The sequence below is a fragment of the Salvelinus sp. IW2-2015 genome, unplaced genomic scaffold, assembly GCF_002910315.2.
Source record: "Salvelinus sp. IW2-2015 unplaced genomic scaffold, ASM291031v2 Un_scaffold5352, whole genome shotgun sequence".
Lineage (NCBI taxonomy): Eukaryota > Metazoa > Chordata > Actinopteri > Salmoniformes > Salmonidae > Salvelinus > Salvelinus sp. IW2-2015.
Genome location: NW_019946617.1, coordinates 82,470 through 92,044, shown reverse-complemented (window position 1 = coordinate 92,044; position 9,575 = coordinate 82,470). Strand labels below are relative to the sequence as shown.

The 9,575-nt window shown below is 43.9% G+C and overlaps 3 non-coding genes and 1 pseudogene across 3 annotated transcripts; all 4 read left to right on the top strand.

The window, feature by feature from the left end:
* Positions 1-2,323: 2,323 nt before the first annotated feature.
* trnak-uuu (transfer RNA lysine (anticodon UUU)) lies at positions 2,324-2,398 on the top strand. Its single transcript has one exon. It is a non-coding gene; the product is annotated as a tRNA-Lys (tRNA).
* A 606-nt stretch (positions 2,399-3,004) lies between these two features.
* On the top strand, positions 3,005-3,079 carry trnak-uuu (transfer RNA lysine (anticodon UUU)). The gene has a single exon. It is a non-coding gene; the product is annotated as a tRNA-Lys (tRNA).
* A 611-nt stretch (positions 3,080-3,690) lies between these two features.
* Positions 3,691-3,769, top strand: trnak-uuu (transfer RNA lysine (anticodon UUU)). Its single transcript has one exon. It is a non-coding gene; the product is annotated as a tRNA-Lys (tRNA).
* A 3,953-nt stretch (positions 3,770-7,722) lies between these two features.
* LOC112078169 (acidic mammalian chitinase-like) overlaps positions 7,723-9,575 on the top strand; it is a 4,195-nt pseudogene continuing 2,342 nt past the window's right edge.

Below are 9,575 nucleotides of genomic sequence, written 5' to 3'. Positions count from 1 at the left end.
GTCACCTTTCCATCAGAAGCAAGTCTTTCTATAATTGCAATTTCTGTCACTTTCCTGACATGTGTCACCTGTGGACAATACAATCCATAGCCAAAACAGCTTAGTCTGAAAAACTTTAGGATTTTTAATCTGAACCCTCCAGGTTTAAACTTCCCTGTTTTGAAGACTGATTTAAGTCTGTCAATCACCCACAGCATCATCTGATTTACGAATTTTGCAGGTGCCATGCTTTTGTGCAGAGACCGACTGTCATCTAAAGCCATCATCGGGATTGGTCGTTGTTTGAGCAACATCTTGAACTGTGAAAGCCACATTGGTACGCTGTGCTGATTCTTTGAGTTCGCTGTGTTAAAGAAAGGCAGAGATTGCACACATCAAAAAATCTGACCACGGCATGATTTGAACACTCAACCTTCTGATCTGGATTCAGACGCGCTACCGTTGCGCACAGGTCTAGAATAATCCCATCTTACGGGGGGTGATGCCTAGTTCAGATTTCGTTGACTGTATCATTTGGAATGAAGGCCTGTGTCTCTGGGGAAATGTACGATTCTGACGTGCATGGCACACTGCAAAGTCTTTGCTATAGTTGCAATTTCTGTCACATTCCATGACATGTTCACTGTGGGACAATTACAATCCCATAGGCCAAAACAGTTTAGTCTGAAAACTTTAGGATTTTTTTATCTGAACCTCCAGGTTTAAACTCCCTGTTTGAAGACTGATTTAAGTCTGTCAATCACACAGCATCATCTGATTTAGGAATTTGCAGTGTGCCATGCTTTTGTTGAGAGACGACTGTCATCCAAAGCATCATCGGATTTGTCGTTGTTGGGGGGGGATGCCTAGTTCAGTTTCGTTGACTGTATCAATTGGAATGAAGGCCTGTGTCTCTGCGTGAAATGTACGACCTGACGTGCATCTGCCCGGCAGGTTAGGTGTATGAAAACAATTACACGCAGAGCATGGATAGCTCAGTTGGTACAGCATCAGACTATTCAACTGAGGGTCCAGGGTTCAATCCCTGTTTGGGCAGTCTTTTAATGTTCACCTTCCATCAGAAGCAAGTCTTTCTATAATTGCAATTTCTGTCACTTTCCATGACATGCTTCACCTGTGGACAATACATCCATAGCCAAAACAGCTAGTCTGAAAAACTTTAGGATTTTTTATCTGAACCTCCAGTTTAAACTCCCTGTTTGAAGACTATTTAAGTCTGTCAATCACACAGCATCATCTGATTAGGAATTTGCAGTGTGTGCCATGCTTTTGTGATGAGACGACTGTCATCTAAAGCCATCATCGGATTGGTCGTTGTTTTAGCAACATTTGAACTGTAAAGCCCACATGGTACTTGTGCTGATTCATTGACTTCGCTTGTGTAAAGGCAGAGATTGCACACATCAAATTTCTGACCACGACGTGATTTGAAACACGCAACCTTTCTGATCTGGAGTCAGACGCCGTACCGTTGGCGCCACGAGGTCTTGGAGAATAGCATCAATGGGGGGATGCCTAGTTCAGATTTCGCGTTGACTGTATCAATTGGAATGAAGGCCTGTGGTCTCTGGTGAAATGTACGATCTGCACGTGCATTCTGCCCGGGCAGTTAGGTGTATGAAAATAATTACATCCAGAGCCTGATAGCTCAGTCGTACAGCATCAGGACTATTAATCTTGAGGGTCCCAGGGTTTCAAGTCCCTGTTTGGGCAGTCTTTTAATGTTCACCTTCCATCAGAAGCAAGTCTTTCCTATAATGTGCAATTTCTTGTCACTTTCCATGACATGTTCACCTGTGGACAATACAATCCCATATGCCCAAACAGCTTAGTCTGAAAACTTTAGGAATTTTAATCGAACCTCCAGGTTTTAACTCCCTGTTTGAGACTGATTTAGTCTGTTCAATCACACGAGCATCATCTGATTTCAGGAATTTGCAGCTGTGCCATGCTTTTGTTGAGAGAAGACGGTCATCTAAAGGCATCATCGGATTGGTCGTTTGTTTAGCAACATTGAACTGTAAAGCCACATTGGTACTTGTGCTGATTCATTGACTTCGCTTGTAAAGGTCAGGAGATGACCACATCAAAAATTCTGACCATGACGTGATTTGAACACGCAACCTTCTGATCTGGAGTTCAAACGCGCTACCGTTTGCGCCACGAGGTCTTGTAAAAATTGCATCTATGGGGGGGATGCCTAGTCAGATTTCGTTGACTGTATCAATTGGAATGAAGGCCTGTGTCTCTGGTGAAATGTACGATCTTACGTTGCATCTGCCCGGCAGGGTTTAGGTGTATTGAAAACCAATTTACATGCAGAGCCTGGATCAGCTCAGTCGGTAGAGCATCAGACTTTTAATCTGAGAGTCCAAGGTTCAAGTCCCGGTGTTGGGCAGTCTTTTAATGTTCACCTTCCATCAGAAGCAAGTCTTTTCTATAATTGCAATTTCTGTCACTTTCCATGACATGTTCACCTGTGGACAATACAAATCCCATAGCCAAAACAGCTTAGTCTGAAAACTTTAGGGATTTTAATCTGAACCTCCAGGTTTAAACTCCCTGTTTGAAGACTGATTTAAGTCTGTCAATCACACAGCATCATCTGATTTAGGAATTTGCAGCGTGCCATGCCTTTGTGGAGAGACGACTGTCATCTAAAGCATCATCGGATTGGTCGTTGTTTAGCAACATTTGAACCTGTAAAGCCACATTGATACTTGCTGACTGATTCATTGACTTCGCTGTGTAAAGCAGAGATTGGCACACATCAAAAAAATCTGACCACGACGTGATTGAACACGCAACCTTTCTGATCTGGAGTCAGACGCGCTACCGTTGCGCCACGAGGTTCTTGTAAAAATCGCATCTATGGGGGGGATGCCTAGTTCAGATCTTCGTTGACTGTATCAATTGGAATGAAGGCCTGTGTCTCTGGTGAAATTGTCGATCTGACGTGCATTCTGCCCGGCAGGTTAGGTGTATGAAAACAATTAGCTGCAGAGCCTGGATAGCTCAGTCGTAGTAGAGCATCAGACTTTTAATCTGAGAGTCCAAGGTTCAAGTCCCGGTTTGGGCAGTCTTTTAATGTTCACCTTCCATCAGAAGCAAGTCTTTCTATAATTGCAATTTCTGTCACTTTCCATGACATTGTTCACCTTGTGACAATAACAATCCCATAGCCAAAACAGCTTAGTCTGAAAACTTTAGGATTTTTATCTGAACCTCCAGGTTTAAACTCCCTGTTTGAAGACTGATTTAAGTCTGTCAATCACACAGCATCATCTGATTTAGGAATTTGCAGCGTGCCATGCCTTTGTGAGAGACGACTGTTCATCAAAGCATCATCGGATTGGTCGTTGTTTAGCAACATTTGAACTGTAAAGCCACATTGGTACTTGTGCTGATTTTCATTGACTTCGCTGTGTAAAGGCAGAGATTGCACACATCAAAAATCTGACCAAAACTCGATCTGATTTTGACACGCAACCTTCTGATTTGGAGTCAGACGCGCTACCGTTGCGCCACCGAGGTCTTGTAAAAATCGCATCTATGGGGCGGGGATGCCTAGTTCAGATTTCTGTTGACTGGTATCAATTGGAATGAAGGCCTGTGTCTCTGGTGAAATGTACGATCTGACGTGGCATCTGCCCGGCAGGTTACGTGATATGAAAAACAATTAGCTGTAGAGCCTGGATAGCTCAGTCGGGTTAGAGCATCAGACTTTTAATACTGAGGGTCCAGGGTTCAAGTCCCTGTTCGGGGTTCTTTTAATGTTCACCTTCCATTAGAAGCAAGTCTTTCTATAATTGCCAATTTTCTTGTCACTTTTCCATGACATGTTCACCTGTGGACATTTTACACAATCCCATAAGCCAAATACAGCTTACCCCTGAAAATTCTAGGTAAATTTAAAGCTCACTGAAACCTCCAGGTTTAAACTCCCTGTTTGAAGACTTGATTTAGTCTGTTCAATTCACACAACAGCATCATCTGGATTTTAGGAATTTGCAAGTTGTGCCATGCTTTTGTGGAGAGACGACGTCATCTAAAGCATCATCGGATTGGTCGTTGTTTAGCAACATTTGAACTGTAACTGAACACGCAACCTTCTGATCTGGAGTCAGACGCACTACCGTTGCGCCACGAGGTCTTGGGAAAATAGCATCTACGGGGGGGATGTCTAGTTCAGATTTCGTTGACTGTATCATTTGGAATGAAGGCCTGTGTCTCTGTCTCTGTGTCCCCCTTTGTTCTGGGACACATTACACATTATTCCATTTCTGTTAGTCACATGTCTGTGGAACTTGTTCAGTTTATGTCTCAGTTGTTGAATCTTGTTATGTTCATACAAATATTTACACATGGTAAGTTGGCTGAAATAAACGCAGATGACAGTGAGAGGATATTTCAATTCTTTGCTGAGTTTAGCAGCCTCTAAGGTGCAGTGTTGAGTATACGGGGGGTAGCCGGCTAGTGATGGATATTTAACAGTCTGATGGCCTTGAGATAGCTGTTTTTTCAGTATCTCGCCATTCAAAAAACCCAAGGACACTGTACTACAGCAAAGACTATAAAGACAAAAACAAGAATAATACAATAAAAGGAAGAAAAGCTACATAGTTTAAGACAGGGCTGAGTGCATAAAAACCTTCACCCCAACATGATTTGAACATGCAACCTTCTAATCTTGAGACAGGCCCACTACTGTTGCTGCACAAGGTCTTGGTTGACCTCCAGATCTGCAGGGGAGGCATGGTTTAATGGAACTGTTCCATAAGATAATACCTGGCCATTTGAACGTGCTTCCCCCCTGGCACCAAAGGTGTGTGACAGCACATCCAGAGCCCATATGGCACCCACTGACAATGTTGAATCTAGAACCTTTCGTTGAGTCTAGAACTCTTCGGGTTGCGACAACCAATCATATAACAATTTTACTACCAAAATATTACTAAGAATTCCCCTCGCCAACGAATCAGAGACAGCTGTTATGTAATCGGTATGGCATCAGACATTTAATCTGACTTTCCAGGCTTCACGTCGCTGTTCAGGCAATGCTTTGTCATTTACTAGTTCCTGATTCATTTCCTATGCTGGGCAAAGAAGGCAGAGTTTGCATGTGTTAAAAACTTTGCAGACAGCAAAACGCTTAGTCAGAGTATACTGTGCAGATGCCGTCCTTCAACCAAGATATCAACTTAGGCAGTGATTGTATTCAATGTACTTATAAGGACTGATACACTGTGTTAAATGTGATAAGGTATATATCAGAGCACTTAAATCCTTTTGAACAATTAATGATGCAGCTACAGAAACACCAGTACAAACAAGTAAACCTGATTGTGACTCTGTAATGAAAAAGTATATATACACTGCTCAAAAAAATAAAGGGWACACTAAAATAACACATCCTAGATCTGAATGAATGAAATATTCTTATTAAATACTTTTTTCTTTACATAGTTGAATGTCACACAAAAATTATCATTGGAAATCAAATGTATCAACCCATGGAGGTCTGGATTTGGAGTCACACTCAAAATTAAAGTGGAAAACCACACTACAGGCTGATCCAACTTTGATGTAATGTCCTTAAAACAAGTCAAAATGAGGCTCAGTAGTGTGTGTGGCCTCCACGTGCCTGTATGACCTCTCTACAACGCCTGGGCATGCTCCTGATGAGGTGGCGGATGATCTCCTGAGGGATCTCCTCCCAGACCTGGACTAAAGCATCCGCCAACTCCTGGACAGTCTGTGGTGCAACGTGGCGTTGGTGGATGGAGCGAGACATGATGTCCCAGATGTGCTCAATTGGATTCAGGTCTGGGGAACGGGCGGGCCAGTCCATAGCATCAATGCCTTCCTCTTGCAGGAACTGCTGACACACTCCAGCCACATGAGGTCTAGCATTGTCTTGCATTAGGAGGAACCCAGGGCCAACCGCACCAGCATATGGTCTCACAAGGGGTCTGAGGATCTCATCTCGGTACCTAATGGCAGTCAGGCTACCTCTGGCGAGCACATGGAGGGCTGTGCGGCCCCCCAAAGAAATGCCACCCCACACCATGACTGACCCACCGCCAAACCGGTCATGCTGGAGGATGTTGCAGGCAGCAGAACGTTCTCCACGGCGTCTCCAGACTGTCACGTCTGTCACATGTGCTCAGTGTGAACCTGCTTTCATCTGTGAAGAGCACAGGGCGCCAGTGGCGAATTTGCCAATCTTGGTGTTCTCTGGCAAATGCCAAACGTCCTGCACGGTGTTGGGCTGTAAGCACAACTCCCACCTGTGGACGTCGGGCCCTCATACCACCCTCATGGAGTCTGTTTCTGACCGTTTGAGCAGACACATGCACATTTGTGGCCTGCTGGAGGTCATTTTGCAGGGCTCTGGCAGTGCTCCTCCTGCTCCTCCTTGTACAAAGGCAGAGGTAGCGGTCCTGCTGCTGGGTTGTTACCCTCCTACAGCCTCCTCCACGTCTCCTGATGTACTGGCCTGTCTCCTGGTAGCGCCTCCATGCTCTGGACACTACGCTGACAGACACAGCAAACCTTRTTGCCACAGCTCGCATTGATGTGCCATCCTGGATGAGCTGCACTACCTGAGCCACTTGTGTGGGTTGTAGACTCTGTCTCATGCTACCACTAGAGTGAAAGCACCGCCAGCATTCAAAAGTGACCAAAACATCAGCCAGGAAGCATAGGAACTGAGAAGTGGCCTGTGGTCACCACCTGCAGAACCACTCCTTTATTGGGGGTGTCTTGCTAATTGCCTATAATTTCCACCTGTTGTCTATTCCATTTGCACAACAGCATGTGAAATTTATTGTCAATCAGTGTTGCTTCCTAAGTGGACAGTTTGATTTCACAGAAGTGTGATTGACTTGGAGTTACATTGTGTTGTTTAAGTGTTCCCTTTATTTTTTTGAGCAGTGTATTTGCTGACAATTGTTTTTTTGGACATTGTGGATAAATCATAACTATTAGTAATAATAACAGATTCCAATAAACTCAAACAAATATGGTAACACTATGGTAACACACTGAAAAGTACACTTGATTTCTTAATCATTTCTTGTTATATGGCTGCATTGTGATACATTATTACGATGATCAATTACGCTACGGCAAGTAACAAAACTTTTGCTAGGCAGAGCATGAGGTTATACAGGTCTGTCTCAAGCCTGATGCTTCATTTTAAATAGACCCCTTGCCCCTTACCCTCAAGTCACACGTTTTATTCCTATCCCCAAGGCACTTCCCCCCAACCTTCAACTCACTGCTAGAAGAACTGAAACATTAGATAGATCAATTAATTATGGGACATCTCAACCTTGAGCTTGAGTTGGTAGAATGGTCACCATATTCTGTACATCCATTTCAAGGTCAATCTCCACAAGTATATAGTGGGTTTGGTGGTAGGAGAAAGGTGCCAGCTAGGGTGCAGGGGCTAGTTGTAGGGGCTATACTGAAGAGGCTAAGGGGTGACTAATGCACCCATCTCTATGGTTGTCAGTTTCACCAAATCATTACAACCAAAAACAGACTTGCTTTCTTAAACATCAGCTTATCATGTCTTAAAACAAGGACATATGAAGTTTATCAGTGTTTTTGTTAAGGCAGTGTAAACCCTTGTTCAAACAAGTGACTGAGGCTGATTGAGTTTTGCTGCGGAATGGGAAAGTCATAGAGATTTGAGTGAGATAGGATTGGTCGTTGAGAGTATAAAAGGGTCCAGCAGCCCATGGAGCAATGTACAGAGCAACCATGGGCAAACTACTCATCTGCGTTGGTAAGTGGAATTTATTTTGTCATACTTAGCCTATAACTGTACAATTGCTCTATCTTTCTTTCAAACCTTTCATTTACATTTTCATTGTAATGACAATTATCAACATTCAGACATACTATGCTCTATGCTAAGGCTTTGGCTCCCTGTGGAGAGAATTGGCCACTGACGAATGTCCTCTAGTTATGCATTTTGTCTATGCTACTGTGGTCAAATTCTGTTTCTACGGACTGAGGTTGCCAGCACGATGACCCACCTATATTCATGTCTGAGGGGAAGAACTGCACTTTATATTATTACAGTTCTAAATTATGTTGACTTTTTAAAAATATTAATATAACACAAAACCTCTGCCTTTCTCTTCCTGCCTTCTTTATTTCTCTCTCTCTCACTTTCTCTCACACTATTCTCCTTTTCTCCCTCTCTAGGACTGGCTCTCCTGCTGCATGCACAGCTAGGTAAGTTTAAAGTTCATTTCATTTACATGTAGCCAGCAGCTAGATACGTTTTAAGTACATTTAATTTTCATGTAGCCAGCATCTAGGTACGTTTTAAGTACATTTCATTTACATGTAGCCAGCATCTAGGTAAGTAGCCAATCAGAGAACTATAACATGATTTACAGAGCATGACAACCCTGACTCTAAAACTGTCTAACTCCAAACTCTAACCTTACTACTACCCTTCCATAGGATCCTCCTACATCCTCTCCTGTTATTTCACTAACTGGGGCCAGTACCGGCCAGGAGCAGGCAAGTATTTCCCCGCCAACGTGGACCCCTGTCTCTGTGACCATCTGATCTATGCCTTTGCCGGCATGGCCAACAACGAGATCAAGACCTACGAATGGGACGATGAGAAACTCTACGGACAGTTCCAGGCTCTCAAGAACCAGTGAGAGAGACACACACATGCACAAACACACACACACAAACACACACTCAAGCAGGCATGCACACACATAGACAAATGCAGGCAAACACTTTCTCATTCAGGCATGTACATACCACAGGAGGTTGGTGGCACCTTAATTTTGAAGGATGGGCTCGTGGTAAGGGCTGGAACGGAATTAGTGGAATGGTATCAAATATGTGAAACGTATTGTTTCCATGTGTTTGATGCCATTCCATTTGCTCCATCCCAGACATTATTATGAGCTGTCCTCCCCTCAGCAGCCTCCCGTGGTACACACACATGCACACCTAAGTCAGGACTAACCCTAAGTCTTGTATTTGGTAACAGGAACAGCAACCTGAAGACTCTGCTGGCCATTGGAGGATGGAACTTTGGCACTCAGCCGTAAGTGGAGATGCATATAAACATGCAAGTGCACACACACATTTACACACACACCCTGTGTCTGAGCTGTGTGTGTGTACCCAGGTTCACAGCAATGGTGTCCAGTGCAGCCAACCGCCAGACGTTCATCAGCAGCGTTATCAAGTTCCTGAGGCAGTACAGTACAGTTTTGACGGCCTGGACATTGATGGGGTATCGGATCCAGAGTGCTCCACCGCAGACCAGGAGATTCAACCACTTCTTGCAGGTTAGATCAAACACCATAACGTCACACACACACACAGACCACAGACACACGACACACAGCCACCAATCACACACACACACCACACACACACACACACACAACACACACACACAACACCGACACACACACACACTGATCCATACAACACACACACACAACACACACGCACACACACGACATGAATGATACATATGATATACACACACACACGAGATTAACAATCATAGGTAAGACACA